The sequence below is a fragment of the Pinus tabuliformis genome, chromosome 7 (genome assembly GCF_031772625.1).
Source record: "Pinus tabuliformis cultivar Carrire ecotype Pingquan chromosome 7, CPIR1, whole genome shotgun sequence".
In the NCBI taxonomy this organism is placed as follows: domain Eukaryota; kingdom Viridiplantae; phylum Streptophyta; class Pinopsida; order Pinales; family Pinaceae; genus Pinus; species Pinus tabuliformis.
In genome coordinates this window covers 1423139978-1423162960 of record NC_142293.1, presented here as the reverse complement: position 1 = coordinate 1423162960, position 22983 = coordinate 1423139978, and positions in this window count along the sequence as shown.

Here is a 22983-nt window from a genome sequence, read left to right as displayed (position 1 = left end):
AATTTGTTTTTAGGCTTTAGATTTATTTTTTGGAGGCCTTGGGGGTTTCAAGGTCCGCTTTTCGGGGTACGCAGGTGCCCCATGGGTGACCTGCGTACCCCGACATTTTCTCCATTGGGAAAATGACGGGCGTACGCATGTTGCCTTAAGAGAAGGTGCGTACATATGCCCTGTCTCTAAAGGGCTGGCTGCGGAGTGGATTTTTAAACTCCAAATTCTCCAAAATGAACCAAAAACTTTCAATTTTATGGACTCTAACAGATGTTTTATGGTGTGTAGATTGCCCACCATGCTTGATTGGCGCGAGAGGGAGAACGAAGATGTTGATTTGGCCACGATTAATCATCAACCTTCCATTGATGCTTTGAAGGCATGCAGTCTCTACAAATATTGGGTCCTACATGGCATGAGGGCCCAGGTGCGCTTTCTAGAGTGGCTGGTCGAAAGGTGGAACATTCAGGATCAGTGCTTTTACATTGGAGGGCACCAGCTCGAGATAGAGCCCTCTGATATTTAATTCCTCACTGGTTTGCCCAAGAGGGGCGAACAACTGACTCTGTCCGGGACTAGGCCAGGTGGCCAGTCCATTGCTAGCCTCCGGCTAGAGTGGTGTAACAACCAAAACCAGGATAAGGGGATAGAAATAAAAAAGATATCCCTACCTGAACTTATGGTAATTGCATTTACAGTTACCAGACTTTGCGGCGCTGCCGCTTTGCACATTGCCACCGGGTCCCAAATGCGGATGGCGATTGATTGCTATCGGGGCACCATTTTCAACTGGTGCGATGCTGTGTTGGCCAATTTAAAGGGCCAACTGACTAGGGCAAAAAACGGGCAACTGAAGACTTTTGGTTATGGGCCCTTAGTTGTGAGTTTTGCTCTAGAGAGGGTTCCGATGTTGATCCCGCAGTAGCTCACTGTTGAGGCTGGGCTTCCCCGAGAGCCTAAGTTGATGCGATGGGTTGCGGTGATGGCCCGTCATCCTGACGAGGGTACGGAGGTTGTCCGATTTAGACCAGAGTATTTTCACTGGTTAGAGAACCAGGTCTTCTCGATTCAGGATTTTCCGTATGCCGGAGTTGATTTTCGCGGAGATCCGGACATGATTCTTCCAGCGGGAGAACAGTGGGATGACACAGGTACTTCATTTTCCACAAGTTTTTTAAATTATTTACTTTTTTTTTATATTGTCTCAAAACCGACAGTGACAATTTTCAAAATGCAGATGTAGGCCCACAGCGTCCGGCCAATCTCCGGCCTTTCGAGAGGAGAGTACCAGTTGCACCAGCACCGGCCCCACAGGATGCGGCCGCAGAGACCTTAGCCGAGTTGGAACAGGACCTAGAGCGTCTTACGGCAGACATACCAGAGATGACTATAGATGATATCCCTATCAGACTTCAGCGCTATGTGGTCGCAGTCCCAGGACCTTTTAGGAGGTTCTTGTGTAGGGTAGCGCGTGCAGTGGTGTCGTATAGAGAGCACCACCAGTGATTGGCTAGTCACTTTTTGTAGACACATGTGACATTTTGGTTTTTTGTACTTATCATTTTTCCCGATCATAAGGTGTTTTTCAACCTATGATCGAAGACGATGTATTTTTTGACACACTCCTATCTATATATATATCATTATTATTGGCTTATCTTGTTAAACATGTGTGATGAAATGTTTTTAAATTTACATGTATGATTATCGCAAATGTCTGTCTAACATTCGAGAAGCAATTGCATCTGCTAATGTATTTAATGACCTTGGAATATGCTGATATTCAATGTAATCAAATTCACGTTCCAAGAGGCACACTCTCAAAAATAACCTTAATAACACTGGATTTCTAATGGCATAAACTCTATTAAGCTGTAATACAATGAGTTCAGAATCTAACCTCACTATCAAACTCCGAATCCCAAACGAAATAGATTCAGACAATAACTCAATCACTGCACTGTATTCTGCAATGTTGTTTGTTGTTTGACCGAGGCTCACCCCATGCATAGAAACTAACTCGTCAGAGGGCGAATAGATAACCCAAGATGCGGAAGAGATATTCCGTGTACTACGACAAGCACCATCAGCAAATCCAATGTACGTTTGGAGAGGCGTCGACATCTGCAATATCAAGAGTAAAACCAAGATAAGCCAGAATAACGACGAAAAGCACACTCTCTAAGCTAAGCACACTGTCTATACTAACAAACACACCAGCTAGAAAGACAAACTAACCTAACTAAATCTCCATACCCATCATTTAAGCATAATACCTCTTTAGGTAAAGTCCATTTCTGGGCTTACCCAAAGAGTCCCCATCAAAATCTACCAGCTCATAGGCCCCTTTTGCTAGCTTTTGCTTGACAATGTAGGGTCCATGCCACATAGGAACGAATTTTCCAGCACCTAATTTATCATTAGCTTGATCATATAATAGCACTAGGTCTCCTTCCGAAAAATTTCAAGGGTTCACGTTGCGATCATACTGAGCTTTCATCCGTTTTGCGTGAGTCTCGATTGCCAATGCAGCATCACGTCGAGTCTCATCTAATTGAGCTAAGTATAATAGACGCTTCTCCTCTTCGGAAGTAGCTGGAAGTAATTCGACAGCCATTTGAAGTGATGGGATTTTGCATTCAATGGGAAACACTGCTTCCAAACCATAAACTAGTTGGAAAGGAGTGAACCCTGTTGATTTTTTCATTGAGGTTCGGTACGCCCAAAGCGCGGAAAATAACATGTTGTGCCAATTCGACCGATGAATAACAATGATTCGTCGGATCATGATAACTAAAATTTTGTTGATAGACTCAACCAGGCCATTGGCTTGTGGATAATAAGGAGTTGAGCTATCGTGACGCAAACCAAGCTGGCCTGTAAGTTCTGTCATCATAATGTTTCGAAAATGGCGCCCATGGTCAGTGATTATCGCTTGTGGGACACCAAACCTAGCAATAATGTGATTGAATACGAAGATCGTAGCTATCTTGCCGTCTGCCTCGAATGTAGGCATCGCCTCGGCCCACTTAGTAAAATAATCAACCGCAAGTATGATATACGCATGCCCCCTGGCCGAGTGAGGGTTACATGTAATAAAATCGATACCCCATTTAGCAAAAGGACCAACGGAAATTATAGGGTGGAGAGGAGCAGGTGGTGCGCGCATCTTGCAATCAAACACTTGACAGTTGTGGCATTTCCGGACCGCAATAATACAGTCTTTAAACAAGGACGACCAGAAGTAGCCAGCGCGCAATATCTTTTGGGCTGTGGCATACCCAGACATATGACCGCCACATGCTCCAGAGTGACAGTCATTTAAAACCCTTTCAGCTTCCTGATGAGTTAAGAAATGACGAAAAACTAAGTCCGCCCCACGGCGATAAAGAGTATCTCCAATAATTTTGTACTGTTGGGACTGAAATCGAATTTTCCGACGTTCCGACTTTGAAAGTTTGGGCCGAAAGGATTGGGTTTGGAGATAGACAATTATATCCCCATACCACGGATCTAAAGTGCTGATGAGAAACAAAGATTCGTGCGCAATGGGTTCCTCTGCCATAGTTTCCGTGTCAGCACGCGAGAAATCACACATCAACTCCGCAAAAACTAAAGATTTCTTAGACTTGGACTTTTCAAATTCCAAGTCGAACTCCTCCAGGATAACGATCCATTTAGAGTACTTGCCCCCTAGCAATTGTTTAGTCAAAATGTAGAGCATAGGGTTGCAATCCGAAATGACTGTAGTTTTACGGAGAAGAATGTAGTGACGAAAACGCTGGACAGCTTGAACGGCTGCCAAGGCCAATTTCTCCACATGTGAATATTTGAGCTCAGTGGGATTTAACATCCGACTAAGATAATAGATCACATGTTCCGTTCCGAATTCATCTTCCTGTACTAAGACCATTCCAATGGTGGAATGAGCGGCGGTGAGGTACAAAAAGTAATCCTAGTTGTAGTTGGGAGGATGCAGCAACGGTGCATGGGTCAACGCGTGCTTTAACACATCAAAATATTTTTGAGCTATCTCATCCCAAGAGAATTGAACATTTTGTTTCAACAACGGGGTAAAACCCTTGGTAATCTCAGCGTAGTTAGGAATGAATCGGCGTAAAAAGTTTGCTTTCCCCTGTAAACTTTGGAGTTGGCGCAGACTCGAAGGAGGAGGCAGTTTGATGATAGCTTCTACCTTCGAGGGATCGACGCGAATGCCGGCTTTTGAAACTACAAATCCCAGCAATCGTCCCACTTCTATGCAGAAGACACATTTGTGTGGGTTCAACCGTATACGATAATGCCTACACCTCATAAAAATTTCTCGTAAATGGACAAGGTGATCAGCTCGATGTAAGGAGTGAGCGGGAAAATCATCGAGATACGGTTGCACAATGTGCTTGATGTCATGAAATGCGTAAGACATCGCCCTTTGAAAAGTGGCTCCGGCATTCTTAAGCCCAAAAGGTAATTTTCAATAAGAAAATGTCCCCCATGGACAAATGAAAGCCGTTTTTGGTTGATCGGCAGGTAGAATATTGATTTGGTTGTAACCGGAAAAACCGTCCATAAAGGAAAATATTTCACTGTCAGCACAATCATCAATTATTTGATCGATATAGGGTGTTGGATAGTTGTCTTTGGGACAAGCACGATTGATATCCCTATAGTCGATACATATTCTTATTGTTACTTGTTTTTTGTTAACCGGAACAATATTCGATACCCAATCCGTTAACGGGATCAGATAAATGAAACCTGCTTTCAACAGCTTCTCAACTTCAGCTTTAATCGCAGCCGCTTTTTGTGGGTGAATCTGACGCAGACGTTGCCGGACGGGTTTAGCGTCCGGGTAAGTCTTGATGTCATGGACAACAATGGCGGGATCAATTCCTGGCATTTCCTCGTAGGACCAGGCAAACACGTCGCGAAATTCTTGAAATAGGGCCTTGTATGTTTGAATTTCGTCATCTGAACACGAGGCACCTATATGAATGTGTTCAACAATTCCGGGCTTCACTGAAATGTCAATGGGAATAGTGCGAGAAATGTTTCCCAAATTCAGCTCTGAATCAGGATGTTTCATTGGACTCCGAGCGTCTTTGACATATTCAACTGTAAATATTGATGAGAAATCGTTTTCAAAACGATCATCCGCAGGTAAAAACGAAGATCTGTGATGGAGATCTTCCCATGGTAAATCGTCTACGCACAGGACTTCACAAATTTGTTCGTCAGATGACACAACTTCGGGAGACGTTATTAACTCCGAGGTTGACGCGAAAAGGGATTCCTCACGGACCACATTCATTTGGTCGATTTTGGTTGAACTCGGGTCGGTAAAAGACTGCACGGCTTCATAGGCTATTTCATATGGACTTAAAGGCATTACATCACCAAATGAGTCTATCTCAGATTCAGAAGGAACGATCTAAGGATCGTCATAAATAATAGTGTCTGAAGTAATCATATGAATAGATGCAAACAAATACATGGCGTTGATTGGAGGAAAAGGAAAAGTTCCCATTAAACCGACATCTTTAAATAATCCTACGCCAACATCCTTGTAAGGGATAGTCGTTTTACCGACATGCTGGATACTCTCTGAAGAGGCTGGGTCGGATGAAAAATAAGCCAGCTGGTCTATGGTTACGATCTTTCCATTGTGTGGAAACTTTATTACTCTGAAGACCTATGAAACGACCGCTGTCATAGCGTAAGACCAACTTTGACCCAAAAGAAGGTTGTAGTCTAGAGGGGCATCAACCACCTCCACATCTAGACTAACGGTTTTTCCTTCAACCCCTATAGGCAAATCCTGTAGAATGCCAAACGGATGGAACCCACGGCCATCAAAGGCCTTAAGAATTGTCGGGGATTGATTTAGTGAAGGAGAACCAAGCGATCTCCAGCACTGTATCGACATAATACACGTGGAAGCTCCCTCATCAATTACAGTCCGATGAATAGGCCTGTTTTTGACTATCACTGGGATCTGGAAAGCCATCTGATGAGGTAAACGCAGTGTACTATTTTCTACATCAAAGATTATTAGGTTTGGGTCCTGAACATCAACAGCTCCTATAGCCGACAAAAGTAATTTTCGTTGTGCTGGGCATGATTGCAGCACTTCTAAAGCCGACATTGCTGAGGGTGAAACAGCTAAATCCTCAACAATGTTGTAGTTCTGGGCCGCTCTCGCATGTGGATTGAAAGCAGACCTTCGAAGTACACCCTTGGCGGGCGGTTTGATTACTAAGTCGGGCTTAGGTTTCTCGATCTATAGTGGATCGGAACCGGGAGCTGAGGTTGATGGATTTGAATGAGAGGATTCTGCTTCTTTCGATCCATCAACAGGACTTTTACTACCATAATCTTGCGATCGAGTCGCAATCCTTACATGAGACATCATCAATATGGGTTCTTCAGTGGCACCCGAGGAAGAACCTATCATCTTACTCTCCTGCTTTGGAAATGGATCTTTCAAAACAGCAGGAGTTTGAGAACCTTTGACGATTTTCACAACCTCGGCCCGATGAGGGAAATCTCTTGTAAAATGATCTTCTTCACAAATAAGACAAGGATATCGAGGTTTGCACTTTTCGTCATTGGTTTCCGACTTTTCTGTTTTCTCCTTTGGAGTCTTGTCTGCTTTACTCTTCTTCTTACCTTTCTTCTTCCCACCGTTTTTTGATTTAGCCGTAGATCACTCTACAGCGTGAATATCAGCGGAAATTTCAGGAGAATATTCTCCTGTCAGGGAATCTGGTAAGGTTATAATGGGCGAAGAATTCTTTGAAGACTTCTTCTTTCTTTTAGTATTTACCGTACCAATCATGCCATCAGCAGCATGAGATCCTGAAGGAGCAGCAGCGATTTGATTTGACTTTGGAAGATCTGGGATCTTTTCGTGTAACGTACCTGACTGACTGTAAACTAAGTCAAGGTACTGCGCTTGAGCAATCACTTGCTCCTCAGTAACTACTCCGGCCTTAGCTACGTCTTCAGTAATCTTCGATAATAATGATTTAACAAACCATTCAGCTAAGATTTGGTCTGGGATAAAAACTTTCACTAATCACCTTCGACGTCTCCATTCATGTATATGATCGGAAATATAAGTGGACGTCGATTGTTTTAATGAAGTCAGTAACTCCGTGCCATTATCATATCTGACCGACAACTGAAAATGAGTTAGGAACGAGGTAGCTAACTGGCTAAAATTGTAAAAAGAGGCCCGTGGTAACTCAATGTACCACTTGGCCGCGAGACCAATGAGCGTACGCTGGAAAAGACGTAAGCGGATCGAATCATCCGAGATGGAATTTGAAGCACACCAGAGGTGGTAAGTCATCACATGATTGGACGGATCCTCTCCAGACTTACCTTCGAACTTGGGAATGTCACTGGGAAACTTATTTGGCATTGGCGGCCAGAACGGAAGATAATTTATTGGATCGTTCGTTAGGCGCGACAAGTCTGGTAAATCCAAAGTTGCGATAAATGGTAATTGCCGATTAGGATCCCTAAAACTCTGGGTCACAAGACCAGTCCCAGGAGGAGGATATCCAGGATAACTTGGAATAGGTATCGCATTCGGGATATTGTATCCTCCTGGAAAACCAGGATTAACCGGACCGTACTGGGGATGCTGAGGTTGTTGATAAGTGTACCCAGGATACGGTTGATACTGGTAAACTGGCTGTTGGACACCAGGCCCGTATTGGTACTGTCCCTGGTAGGTTGATAAGCGAATTGTGGTTGACTAGTGACAACCGTACTTAAACCAGGTTGTCCTACAGGCATCTGAACCGTAGTTTGAATCGTAGATCCAGACAATCGTAAAGATGTCTGAGGAGTGGTTGCAAAGACAGTAGAAACCGGAGCTGTCGATACTCCGGAAGTAAGTGTGGTGGAAGGAACAGATGTTGCGGTAGTTGCAGCAGTCGTTTGAGATGGAGTACTAGGTGCAATTGGCGACTGAGTAACTACCGAAGGCACAGAAGTTTGAACATTAGACTGGACTGGTTGCTGGGATGAACCAGCAACTAAGGGTTGTCCAGCTTGAGATGACAACTGTACGCTTGGCTGCAATACCTGTTGAACTTGCGATGGATCCCACACTATGTTCATTCCGGGGTATTGACCCATGACAGGTTGAGGATATTGAGATCCATAACCGAATTGAGGGTAGGATTGATAATTGAAAGGTACATTTCCCGTACCTTGAACATAAGATTGACCTTGAGGTGGTTGATAACTTTGACTCGAGTATTGACCTTGAGGTTGATACCCTTGAGGTAAATACTGATACTGGGGTTGACCTTGAGCTATAAATTGATACTTAGGTTGACCTTGGGGTACATATTGAGGCTGGGGTTGACCTTGAGGAATGTATTGTACTATGGGTACATACTGTCCTTGAGGTTGCCCCCCAGACGCAATTTGTGTACCTTGAGGTTGCCCCCCAGGCGTTAATTGAGGCTACCCCCCAGGCGGTAATTGGCCACCTTGAGGTTGAGAACCGGGAACTGAACCTGACATCATGTAAATGTCTCCTACACCCAACGGTTTATTACCATTGTTTCCAGCTAATAACCCATGTTCAATGGGTTGAGGAGATGCTCCCGCAAAAGTACCAGAAAGTGACTGATACCCAGAGGGAACAGAAGGACCACCGTACAAGAAAGATTCAGGAGACTGAGTGAACACGTACGACTGACCAGACATATTTACAGGAGTATAAATACCTCCAGGTGGATAAGGAGTACGAGGTGGAGAAAAACTTATCCCTGAGTTGTCTAAATAATTAGTTAACAAAAGATACCAAGTAGTACTTCTAGGAGGACTGTAAAAGATGGATTCACGCTCCCTTAGATCAATAGTAGGTTGATCCTCAAGGATAGAGGCGCCAAATTCTTCCTCTGGAGCAAGTTCTTCAATAGCGATCAAACCAGCAGGAAGATTTTGGGTGATGACTCTTTCTACCCTAGGTGAATCAGGTGCACTAGAAGTTGGAGTAACAGGTTCAGATATTTCAGGTTCTTCGCCTATATCACTAGTAGATGAAAAACTACCAGCAAGCTCGGAAACTGCAACAGCTTCGGGATTATAACCTATTTCTAGACCTTGGTAATCTGGATGGACTACCAACGATGATTCTCCTTCTTCAGGTGAACCTACTTTACTGCCACTAGGAGTTACAAGGATGTTCAAACCTTCATAATGACCCGGAACCTCTTCAGCAGGTTCGCCCCGAAGTCTACGGGACTTCCTCAACAAATCGGCCACGGTAACAATCTCAGGAGACTTGCCCCGAAGTCTACGGGACTGTCTCGGTAATTCAGCCACAGTTAAAAACTTTTAACTACTGCACACGCAAACAAAGTAAAATCTCAAAGCAAACCACCTAAAGTCTCTAAAGAACCAAACAAATATGAATAACACGCCTAAAGAATCTAGGGCGTCAAACCATACACAAATAGTAGCCTTCCGGACTGAAAACACTAGTTGGAGATGAAACCCAACATCGCCGAATTCAGTACAGAAGTGGTGGGTGGAACAGTTACCCCGGAAACCTGCTTAATGAATAGACCGGCACAAGTTCCTCCACTTTAACCGTCTCGAGTGAAGTGAACCCCCTGGAAAATCCAAGTGAGACTAGCCGACGTCTGCTCTAGGTATAGTGGGATCTTCCCTCCACTGTCACCTCGGTAGAATCCTAAAGATAATGGTCACTAAGGTTACCAACAGCAACAAATATACCTGGGGGAACAGTCTACGACCCGATAGCATGCAAGGGCAGAGTAACAAGCTCAATCCCCTTGCCGGCTCCTTGACAATAATCCAAGGTTTACCGACAAGTGACCCCAGGCTCCTTGACAATAATCCGAGGTTTACCGTTTGTAGTACGTGCGTATCTGGCGTCTTTCCCAATGAAGGAAGATTGATCCCCTCACTGGTTCGGACACGGTCTCGTGCTTCTCCTTTAAGAGGAGCTTTCCCAGAGTACAAATGAAACAGTTGGATTTATCCTACCACAAGATGAGCTACTTGTTTGGTTTTACTGTCTTGGAGAGTTAATTACTCTCCTACTCCAAGACACTAGCCTGATCTATATTGGTGTTTCAGAGCCCTAGTAAATAAAAAGTTACTAAGTTGATTTTACTTTAAGCATTAATTTTTATGGCTTTTCTTTAAGACAAAAGGTAGTGGAGATGAAACTGATGGTGTGTAGACTCGACTCAAATCCACTAAAAAGATGCACTTAGGATGATTTATACTAATTTTCTTTTTCAATGAATTCCCTAGCTAATAGAGTTGGAGAATGCAAAATTGATATAAAACAACTTTCTTGGCAATGAAAATTAAAGAAACAAACTCTTTATCTTTTCCAAAGCATACAACACATGACCACTAATTACTTCACGAAAATTCCTTTTCCTTTCAAAGACTCAAATGCTACCAAAGCAAACTTTCCTTCAAAAGATATTTTTTGTATTTTTTCCTAATTAACAAAGCATGTAAAACTTACTTTAACAGAAATCAAAGTTAAAAAAGCTATGGCAATCAAATCAACTCAATTCTACTCAAAAGCAAATCCAAGAGAAATGCACCTAAAAACTAAATCTAACGAGGCAAAAGCCTACTAAAGATGATTCCCAGATGTTTTACTTAGTCAAAATGTAACTAAGGACTAGTTAATGCAGAACCAAAAACTAGTCAAAAACAAAAATCAAAATCTTTTGTTCTTTTTCTCAAGAATAAAATTCAAAGTTCAATCAACAAACTTTTTCGAGATTCGGCAAAGAGAGGACACAAAGGTAGGTTTCTCACAAGGGTGGATTCTATGAAAGGCCCGACTCCTAAGAGGACTGAACAAAATCAGGGAGATCCAAAGTTTGACGACCTCTAAAACCAAAGTCACTACAAGACCAGTGCAAAAATAAAACCCTAAGGAAAAATCTCTATGAATTTCACTAAAACTCTCGACACTGACGAAACAAGCTTAGGTGAAGATTTATGGCAGAAAACCAGTGGATCTGGGCAGAAAAAACAAATTAAAAACAAAATCCAAAAGGCAAAAAGGAGAAAATTGAAATTTTCTCAATTTTGACAGGGTACGCAGGCGACCTGTTTGCACAGGTGCGTGTACGCTCTGTGCACAAAGCTGCAGTGCGTACAGGTACGCACTGTGCTCAACGCAGAGGCTACGTACTTCTAGCAAAACAAAGAAAAACTAAAATGTAATTTAACCCTAAGCTAGCACACCCAAAAACACAGTCAGACAGCCAAAAACCAGAAAACAAACGACTTTTCTCAGATCAAAATTTCATACAAAGGAAAAAATCATTCACATTAATGGATTCCCCAGCGAAGTCGCCATTTTGTCATGCGGAAAGAGTCGATAATGCGGACAAAACCGACCTCCCTAGAAGCAAAGGCTTTCTAGTGACAAACAAGACAAATAAACACTACCTTTCTCTAAACATGCATTTAGAATATAAGTAATCAGGTGATTTTAACATACCTTTAGTCCAACGCTTTGTAGTAGTCCAACCTCGCCGATCCGGATGAGCTCCTCCTTCTCTTCGAAACCTGCATTCACTAACAAGCCAAAAGATTAAATAGCACCTGATAAACTCATAAAATAATACATATCCATCATATAGACCAAGGAGTATATGAAACAAATCATGAATAACAATCTGTTGAGAAAAATGAGTTCATTTGTATTAAGTGGAAACAAAAGAAACCATTACAACCTGAGCCTTGGTGTTGTGCAGGTCCCTCCTAGGGTCCAGCAAGAGTTTTCCTTTACTTTGATCAGCTCACCCACTTCCAAATAAGGCTAGGAAAGGATGGGAATCTGTCCTCTCAAGCTTTACAAGGGAGTCCTAATTCCAGCAGCATCTACCCTTAGGAATGTTCAGCTTTCAACCTCCTCTCCTTCTGGCCCAATGCCTGTATTTATAGTGCTCTAGAGGAATTTATTCAGGTCCACCATCAATGGGATAAGCCCCTCTTTGGATGGGATAGCTCCCTTCTTGATGGGATAAGTTCCTCTTTGATAGGGATACATGAACCATCTGGAGGCGCTCCATACACGTCAAACAAGCTTCTAGAATGCTCTAGAAATGACCACAAGTAACTTTTTTAGAGTGAAACTTGTGCCTTTTGACCTTTACAGGAGTACGCACCCTCCCCTTTACAGACAGAGCGTACAAGTACGCAGGTATTGTGAACTTGGGGTACGTACACGCAGGTAAGGCTAAGAGAAACTGTGTACCCATAGATATATAGATTTTTAAAGACTTTCTCTCTTTCTTGGAGTTTGACATGGAGAGCAGAGGTATGAGACTTGCCAAGGAGGATAGTATGACAGTTGATGGAGCCATACTAACTGCAAATAGTCATGGTGACAAATTTTAGTGTAACACTTTGTACCTCCCTTGATGGGTTAGTCTAATGGCTTAGTGCAACACCACCATCGATATGTATTTGATATCTTTGAAGTGCTCGTTTTATACATGCCCTTGCACCATCATGTTCTCTTTTCCATGACAAGTCTGAAAGAAATTCCAACAATGTTTAATGTGGGTTTTTTTATGAAGATGTCACAACCAAAATAATGACCGTGAAGATTTGAACTAACCTATGCATCCATCTGGCACTATCCAATGTTCATTGAATTTTATTCCACGGCCTTTCAATGAGTCATAAATCTTATCAAAACAATGTTGTACAATATGTGTATCATGTGTACGATCATCGCTGATATAAAAGTGATATTCTTTAATAACATGTTGATTCTCACTAGTGATTTATATATCATCAAAATTTTGTTCAACATGTCTATATATAATATGTACAAGCATAGAGACTTGGTCAAAATAATAATATTCACATTGTATTTCATTTTGTGCAACAAATATGTAATTCTCTTCAGAATCAATTATTGACAAAATGGTCCTTGGTGGAAAATTTTCATAGGATTTTTTGAATTACACGTCCTGCCATCGAGCTCTATGTGAATGCTTGGTGTGTTTATAATCTTTTTTCTCAAATAACTTCAAAAACTCTATCACAGAAATTTATTCTTCTTGTAATTCAATCCTTTTAGCACTTGTACTATTATTTGAACTAATTGATGTATGGATATATTCATATCTCTTCCATTTCACTTTTAGGTTAGACAATGATTGATCATTTATATGAATAGAATATTGTTGTCAAATAAAGTCAAGTTTCCACAATGATCACATTTTTTACCACCAACACATTTCTTTTGGTAAAATAATTCATGACTTTCTCTTTCACATAGAATTTTGGATATGAGACCATGGATAGTGGAAGGTGGAGGTGAATTTTTTCAAAATGTTTTACCAAAATTAAGGAAGGTGTCATAATATAATTGAAATTTCACATGATAATGACAACAAGAAGTGTCGCATATAGTGATAGGTTTAACATACCGTGGTTTTTGTTGCACAAATTTACTGATTGAGACATCAATTCCATAGTTCTCTTCTATGAACTTATTGAACAACTTTATCTGAGTGGTGTCCAAGATATGTTTTGCATGTTCTTCATATTAATTTCATGTTATTCTTTGCCGCATCAGATCCCTTGTTTTTGGTGAAACACGTGAATTTTTCATCCAATATTCATATATTATTTTTTTAACATCTTATCCAAGTCAAACTTTGTATGGTTGCCTACAAATAACTATCTAGCAAGCGAGCTCATCATTTACATCTATTTCTAATCGAAATTTCCTATGTTTGTCCAATGTTTTTGTGAGGTCCCTAATATTTTTTCCATATATTTTACCATACCATTTTATTTAGTACATTATGAAACCACTGGCATCTGTATTTATTTACATGTAGCTACATTGTTTTTCTTTCTGCATCTTCCATTTTTTGTAGAGCACTATTTGTATTTTGAATTACATTTTCCTTCTCCTTTTTATCTTTCGTTGATTTTTTAATACCCAATAGAGTTGTAGCGTCTTTTAGTTTCTTTGATGTTAAGAGACCTCTCAAAATTTGAGCTTGAAATGTCAGAATTTCATCTTTGACGAACCTCTTACTAATGACCTTAACACGATATCGTATAATATGGTCAGATTTTTTATCTCCATTTATGTCAATGTCAACATTTTATAATATCTCATCATTGATATTGATTTCATCTATACACATGAAAATTACATGTAAATGGGTATAAATATTCATTAAATAAGAAAATTAAAAAATAGAGTTTGAATGAAATTGAAATTAATACGCACACACATGATGGTGATTCAACTTCTTCATTTGAATCTCTTTCAATATCTTCAACGACATCATCAATCATCGGTTCGTTATCTTTTTCAAATTTTCTTTCAACATTTTCAATCTCATCATCAATGTTACGAGAAATATCTCTCTTTGTTTACATTGCAAAATATTTTCCAAATTAGTTCATAAAAAAATAAAAGATAAAAATAAAAAATCACAACACATTAGTTAAATTTTAAATATCATTTATAATATTTACATTTACATACCTGCTTCAACTTCTAGTTGAGATTGATTTTCCCTTTCAATATTTGTGTGTTCTTCCTTCTTTCTTTTGTAAATGGTTTCTCCCATATTCTCTACAAGCCTCAATGTCTCTTCTTCAATCATATTTTCTCTTGCAATTTCTTTGATTTCCCATGATAATTTAATCTATGTGGATTTTTAAAATTCAACCCAAAAAATTCGATTTCAAAATCCCACAAAAAAAACTCACTTTCAACATTTAGACCAAAAATCTCACTCTAAAAGTTCAGCACAAAAGAGTTACTTTAAAAAAAAAATTCACTTTAAAAATTCAACCAAAAGAATTTACTTTAAAAAAAATGACTTTAAAAATTCTGCGCAAAAAAGTCACTTTAAAATTCAGTCCAAAAGACTTACTTTAAAAATTAGGCACAAAAAACTTATTTTAAAAATTAAGCTAAAAAATTTCAATTTAAAAATTCAACCCAAAAGTGTTACTTTAAAAATTAAGCTAAAAATCTCACTTAAAAAATTCAGCCCAAAAGACTCACTTTAAAAAGTAAGCCCAAAAATCTCACTTAAAAAATTTAGCCCAAAACACTTACTTTAAAAATTAAGTCCAAAAACCTTCCTCCAAAACATTCTACCCAAAATACTTACTTTCAAAATTAAGTCCAATCAATTTCCTCCATAAAATTCAGCCCAGATGATTTACCTTAAAAGTTCTCTCCAAATGAGGAAAAAGTGCAAAAATAATGTTTTGGCTTTATTTTTTATATCATTTCGAGTGAAACATTTTTTCGAGAGGGTCGCATCACTTCATCTTTGTAGCCAACGGAAAATATTGACACATTTTCGGCCAAAATTTTAAAAATAATTCGCTCGAACTTTTAAAGTAATTCGACCAAATCATTTTTCCGTTTATTTTAATGGGCATCGACGACAAACACAAGTTCAGACGAATGTAATTTTAATTCATCCGAACTATTTTAACCTGCAAATTTGCAATAGCTAGATTCTGGTCACCTTTTTGCAACTTTAGAATGCTTAAAATCCATCAAATTTAGTGAATTTCGGTCGGAACCGATACTAGCATTTTCATAATTGAATCTACTTTCAGTAGATATAAATTTTATGGAATTTTATAGAAATTTGCTAATTTTAATTAATTTTCTAAAAAAATGTGTGAAAAGAAATTTTGAAGGTCATTCTGATTCAGTGAAATAAAAAATTTGTATCTTCCAAAATACACTATAAAATAAAAATAAAAAAAAATGAGAAACTTATTGGTCCATCTTCTATAATGGGTAGTTTTTAGATTTTTAGTTTATAACTAATATGTTGAGAAATTTGATGTGCAACTAAACATTCTCAAAATTTGCAGTATTTTCATATTGGTTCAATTCAAAAAATTCTGGTAATTATGATGTGCATCAGTTGGTTTCGTAAATATAACGATATTAAAGTAGAGTCTATTTAGATTGTTGCAACACAATTTTTTTCAAAAATTCCAAGTTAACAAAGAATTCACTGGTGCTTGAAAGCATGACGTGTTATGAATCCCTTGATTTTCAAAGAAAACATAGTCAATCAATTGCTAAGTTGACATATCAACTGTGAATAAAAAATTCCAAAAAATAAGTAATAGAAAGATAATAAAATTTCAGACAAGTTTTCTTTTTCTTGTAAAATGAAATTCAAAATAGAAAAATTGTTTTGGCTAACTGAAAGTTGAAAAACTCCTAAAAATGATATTTTTTTCTCAAAAAGGGCAAAAAATGTAACCTAACTTCACATTTTCACTCATCTTTCCGATCTCATAACCAAGGATGCAACACTTCATCCACGTGGTCACTGAATGATACAAGAGAAAAATGGGCACAGATTTTATTATTACTTCCATTGACCTTTGGACGATCAACATTTACAAGGGGCAAATCAGCCCTGATTTTGGGATGAAGCTTTTTTGACAGCACTCATCTGCATATATCATTTTTATGTATATCTTTACAGACATGTTATTATTGTATATTTATTATCAGTATATTAGTAACATAAATGTAATAGATAGTTATCTTAGTATGTGACTTGGCCACCATTATTTTTATATGTGCTTCATTGAAGCATCTACAACATGTAATTTTTAACTACATAATGAAAGTTACAATTTTTCCTTAGGAAAAAAAAATTACAATATTCCCTATAAATATGTTGACAAGAAATGGAGAAAAACTGTTTAATAATAATACATCATCCAATAGGTTTCAGAGTGTGTGCATGTGACAAACAAATTGTTTTTTGAACAAATTTATGGCAAGTTTTGAATTTCCAAAAATTTGAAGCTACCTACATCCTTTTTCTAATGCAAAGGAAAGAATATGTTTGAGACTGATAAGTTCTGAGAAATTGTTTGTGCCACATCCTAATCCCATCCTTAGTTTTTACTAGTGATCTTCACTGAGGTCTAAAATAGCACCACCACCACAACTTGTTTGTTGTCCAGATCCATCAAAATATGCCCAAGGGAGGGGTTTTTCAATGCATTCAGCCGTGATGTTCCTGTGGTAATATTTGGGCTTATCATCAGGTATCAAGTTGTATAGTGTAGAGATGTGAGTAGAGGCGAGTGACCAGTTGAGAGGTTTGCCTAGAAAAATAAGCTTGTTCTTGCTTAACCAAATGCACCAACAAACCAGAAGTGGGAGATTCCTGAGTTTAGAAGGATGTTCTTGATTCCACCACAATTCCCAAGCTAATAGAATTTTCTATCTATCCCATCTAATGTTCAATTCCAATAATTATTGTACTTGATTACATAATGAAGATTTAGTGGGATAGTGAAGAAAAAGGTGATCAATGCTCTCTTCAACATTCCTGCATAGTGCACACCATGAAGGTCCTTGGAAAGAATTGCGCTAAATATTTTCCCCAGTGGGAGCTTTGTTATGCAATATGTACCACATGAAAAACTTTTCTCTAGGAGGGCCTTTTAGTTTCTCTAGGGGCTCCACCACCATATAGTGGTTGGGGGCTTATGATCAACATAGATGATGGGGTAACCATCCTTTGGAGTGTTGCGTCATGCTAAGATAGTATCCAAATGAGCTCATATTCCCTATCCATGATCTTGACATGTGTTTCAACAAGAGCATTTATATCTTTTCCATTCATGTTGCCAGGGAATAGGGATGTCAAGGTTCAACATTGATTTCCAAGCCTGAGAGAATATAGCAATGTTGTCTAGATCAAACATGTGGTCCAGTGTTCATATGTTGGAGTTCTCCAGATATTGGATGAGCTAAGGTGAAAGAGAGTGAGCATTTCCCATAGCTCGACCAAGGATCCAAACCGATACGTACCCAATTTCCTGAGCCTGTTCTCCATGCCAAACTAGCTCGTATGGGGTCAATAGAGTTCACCACGAGATGTTAAATCGAGGAGATATTAACTTTGTTCCAATTCAGTCTCCTAATCCAATCGACAGTGTGGAGCGGAGTGATATATTTCCTAATAAGTACCTTAGTCCACATAATTTTTTGCTGTAAGTACCTGCCAAACCATTTTCACAGCAAGGGATTTATAGAAAGATATTAGGTTTTTCATGCCCCAACCTCCCCATTTCTTTGGCAGGGCGATATGCTCCCATTTGAACCATGAAAAGGTATTTCCTTCCTTGTTTCCTCTCTAGAGGGATCTGCAACAAAGTTTTTCTATTCTAGAGATGGTGTCTTTGGGGATCTATTCCAACGACATCCAGTAGACAAGAATCACCTCTAAAACTTATTTGATTAGGAAGAGGCGACCAATGCTTAAAAGCCATCTGTGATGCCATAGATTCAGTCATCTTTCAATTTTTGCCACAAGCCATGACTAGTCAACAATTTTATATTTATTGGGTTTAAGCTAGAAACCCAGGTATTTAAGACCATCTTCAAAATCAAGGGGAGAGAAGGGGAATCTCTAATGTGCATAATGTACTCCATACTGAGAGCACCCTGAGGCAGACAATGTGGATTTCAAATGAATACACACCATACTCATGGCTTTACAAAATAACTTGAGAGTGGTGTTGAAGACAAAGGAGTCACTGATATATCCATTCAGGAAAATGAGGACATCGTCCACAAATAGGATATGTGACAATGCATAGTTGTCAACAATTTTAACGCCCTTTATTCTCCCATGATTCTTTTCCTCAACAATTAATGTACTCATACCTTGCATTACCAATAAGAAGAACAAGGGCGATAGGGGGAAACCTTTCCTCAACCCACGCTCAGCATGAAAAAAGTATGATGTTGATCCATTTATGAGAAAATTGTTAGAAACAGATGAGATGCAAAACATAATCCAATTAATGACAGAAATAGGGAAGCCCAGGTGTGTCAAAAGCATCTACAAATATAACCAACTAGTCTTTTCAAAATCCTTTGAAAGGTCAATTTTGAGAATCATTCCCTTTAGATTCTTAATTTTAATGGAGTGTATGCTTTCCTCAAAGATGCCTATAGCTTAATAAATCTAACAATTATCCAGGAAGGAAAATTGCTCTTGAGAGATATGTTGTGATAGTATAAGCTTAAGATGAGTAGCAATGATTTTGGCGATGATCTTATAAATGCAATTGCATAAAGAGATCCACAATATGCATTTTGAATGGACCTTTTGATTCAAAATGCATATTGTGGATTCATCTATGACTCTTAACTCTTTAAACAATAATGATTTAATTAGTAACCATGATATTTCAATACATATAACTAGAATAACCATATAAATTAAATGGTTGCTCAAAACTTATAGGTATCAATTCATGATAAACATAAAAAAATTTACTTATTAATACATCTCAAATTGTTAAAGACTAAAAAATCATAAAAGTTAGCTAAATTAATAACTTTATTTTATATTATTATAATAAATATATATATATATATATATATAACAAGATTATTAATCATGAATTTTCACCTATACTTTACCATGGGGATAAGCCAATGCCATGGTTTATCTATACCACATGCTCAAAAAACCATTACCTTTAAAACATTTTTTAATTGAATTAAAATGTAAAAACGACATAACTACCTTTGAGATAAATCTTAACCCTCTATCGTGACTACTACTAAAAGTATTCCATGGATACTTTGTAAAGGTTAAATCCCTACCTATTAATTATTCATAAATAACATAAATTTTTGAAAACACTATTCCAAAATAAATACATCTATACAAGTCATTAATAAACACACCAAAAATCAATAAATTTAACTAATAAACACATAATTATGAATATATTATTTCTATATATAAAGATGTGAAATATATATAAAATATAAATTAAGATATATTTAATATATAAATTAAAATAATGAATCATAATATTCATAAGCATTAACTTCATATTCAAATTTATTTAATAAACACATACATATATATAAAGAGGGAGTGGAGGGTAATTTAGAAGGTAAAAAATTATATTTGATTCTATATGAAGATATCTAAAAGCATGGGGGAGAGAATGGAGTGATAACGACTGTGGTGGAAAAAGGTTAAGGGTTTCTTCTAGCGGTATGGGGTACTGCTGCAGACCGTAACCTGACCTACAACTACCCTAGGTTACCTCGGCATTCACTCGACCCTTAACAATCTTGGTTTACCTTTTCGCTGGAGGGCTTTCGGTATATGTCGCGTCGATATTTTCGTGTTTGGGTTCCTCTGCTATCGTTTGCGACTTACTTGAGTGTTTTTTACCCATTACCATTTACCTCACACCAACTTACTGCTCCCCATCGTTTACACTATGATTCTATTTCCGTTCCACCTCTATCGGTGCCATTTCCTGTTGGCTAGCTTGTTGGAGGCACTTACCATGGTTCTCGATGCAGCTGTTGTTATGGACCTTGATGCTATGGATTATTCATATGAACCACTGGAGGAAGGCTCCATCTGGCAGTCCACGTATACTGCCTCTGAAGGTATGTTAAATTTCAGTGAAGGTTTTACTGACAATTTTGAAGTTTACCCTCAGTTCTCTGGACCTGCCAATTCTGCTACTGTACTACCAGATGAGCCTCTTGTTTGGCCGGATTTCTCATCGCTTATGTCGTCCCTGACTACACTAGGGTTTATTACGGGTTGTATGAACCCTTCCCCAGAATTGGAAGCCCCTATATCGGACCCGTCGCCACACCTAGCCGAGCTATTCACTAACGTACGCTCTACTGAGCTCTTGAACATTGACCTTGATCCCTCCTCCTCTTTCGCTCTACCCTCGGGTTGTTTTACCTCTATACCTCCACTCTCAAAGGCCATCCCTGAATTTCCTACAAACCCTAACCTTTTGACCGGGGACCCTGATTCAGCGAGGGTTTCTGAGCAACCCATATCTCTGCATCCCGACCCCAGAAGAAGCAGAAATGATTCAAGTCTAAGGCAGACAATGTGATCCTAAAACTTGAGGAGGAATTTCAATGGGGTAATACTATGGACTACGCAGATAGGGTATTGGTCGGCAGAATTAGAGGTAGGAACTACTCAGAAACTCGTTTGAATACCTAGGCATCAGAGATTTGGGGCCATCACCTGGTGGAAATCCCATTTGTCCAAACATCTGTGAGGGGATAGTTCACGCTGAGATTTGATAGGGAAGATCATACGAACTGGGTCCTTTCCTCCTTTTGGCACTTTGAACATGCCCTTGTGTTATTAAAGCATTGGACGCCTCTATTTGACCCAAAGACTGAGCAAATTGGTGTAGGCCCTATTTGGATTAGGCTACCTAGCTTGCCATTACAGTATTGGTCCGAGGACATTTTCAAAAGGATTGGGAACTCGCTAGGTACCTACATGGAGTATGATAAATCCTATCAGACTATGGGCATGACGGCTTTCATGAGGATATTGGTTCATCTGGATACTAGAGGTGGACTGCAGGAGCATATCACGATTCAATGGAGATCTTCCTCACATAAAAAATTGTTAGATTATGAAGATATACCATGGCATTGTAGAAGATGCCATAAAGTGGGACATCTCTTCAGGTATTGCCCACTCAATCGAAAGAACAAAAATACTGATTAGGAAATGGATATGGATCCCCCCTGTTGAACAGCCTCAACAACCTGCTATAGTGGATCATATAGAGGAGCAGTTAAAGACCTCTGATACAGTTGAGGCTCTTGTTGTTGGAGTGCAGAAAAAGCATGGAAAGGCTTCTGTTCATCCTTCCTCTCCTCCAATGATGAGATCCAGGGTAGCCTAGGGTGAAGTCTTCTAATCAGGAATGTCCTTTTTTTCTCACGCTCTTGTATCTTATCATGTTGCATCTCATTCATCGCATTCATCTCATTTCTATAATCATGCATTGGCTCCCCCTGCACAATTCTCCTCATCTCCCATCTTTGCCTCGATGGATAATTTGATCCTTCATCCAACAAGACAAGCTCTGGCTTCCTTTCTGTCCTACACCCTACCTCTGCCTCCTCCAATTTACACTTCCTATCACCCCTCCACTTATCCACTCCCCACTCATCCTCCACCTTCCCCATCTGTATCCTCCTCCTCAAGATACCCTCTGCGCTCCAAAGCCAAAGAGAAAGGGCTGGATGCAGTTGGCTTGGATGTTGAGGCTTCTCCTGCTTCTCATAAGCCTACCAGGGGTCGCCCCTCATCTCTTTCCAGAGCTAAATTTCAGGCTGGGGAGGAGGTGGCCCTTGGGAAACAGAAAACCATTGATAGGGTTCTTAGAGAAAGGAGTGCCCTCCCTCCTCCTCCTCCATGAATATTTTATCCTTTAATTGTTGAGGGTTAGCTAGCCCTTTCAAAAAGCTAGCTATAAGGCATATCTTTTCATCCATTCCTGTTGACATAATTTTCTTACAAGAAACCCTGAGTATGACTAGTTCGATCACTCCTTTACTGGAATCATGGTTGTCGGGATGGACTTTTCATGCGTTGGATGTATCTGGGTGATCTGGAGGTATTGCAATTGGTTTTCAGAACCACACTATTGATTTGAGGAGTATTTGGGGTGGTGGTGGTTTTATAGGGGTAGACATATACTCTGCAGCCCTAGAGACTGAAATTAGAGTAATCAATGTATACGGTCCTTGTCAAGATAGGGTTGTATTTTGGAGAAGGTTATTCAACACCTCATTCATGCAGGTTGATAACATCATTCTTAGAGGAGACCTTAATTTCTCTTTGGGTTTCATGGAATCATGGGGACACTTGGCTCAAGTGGATGGATTAACTGATGTTATCACAAACCTGTTGGAGGATCATCACTGGATTGACATACCATCAGCAAAGATTCAGTATACTTGGAAAAACAACCGCATTGGGGAACACAGTCTGGCCAGGAGATTGGACCGATTCCTTATAAAGGAAGCATTTCAAGCTGAACATCCCCGTATCAGACAATGGGTGGGCATAGGAGGAATATCAGATCATCGTCCAA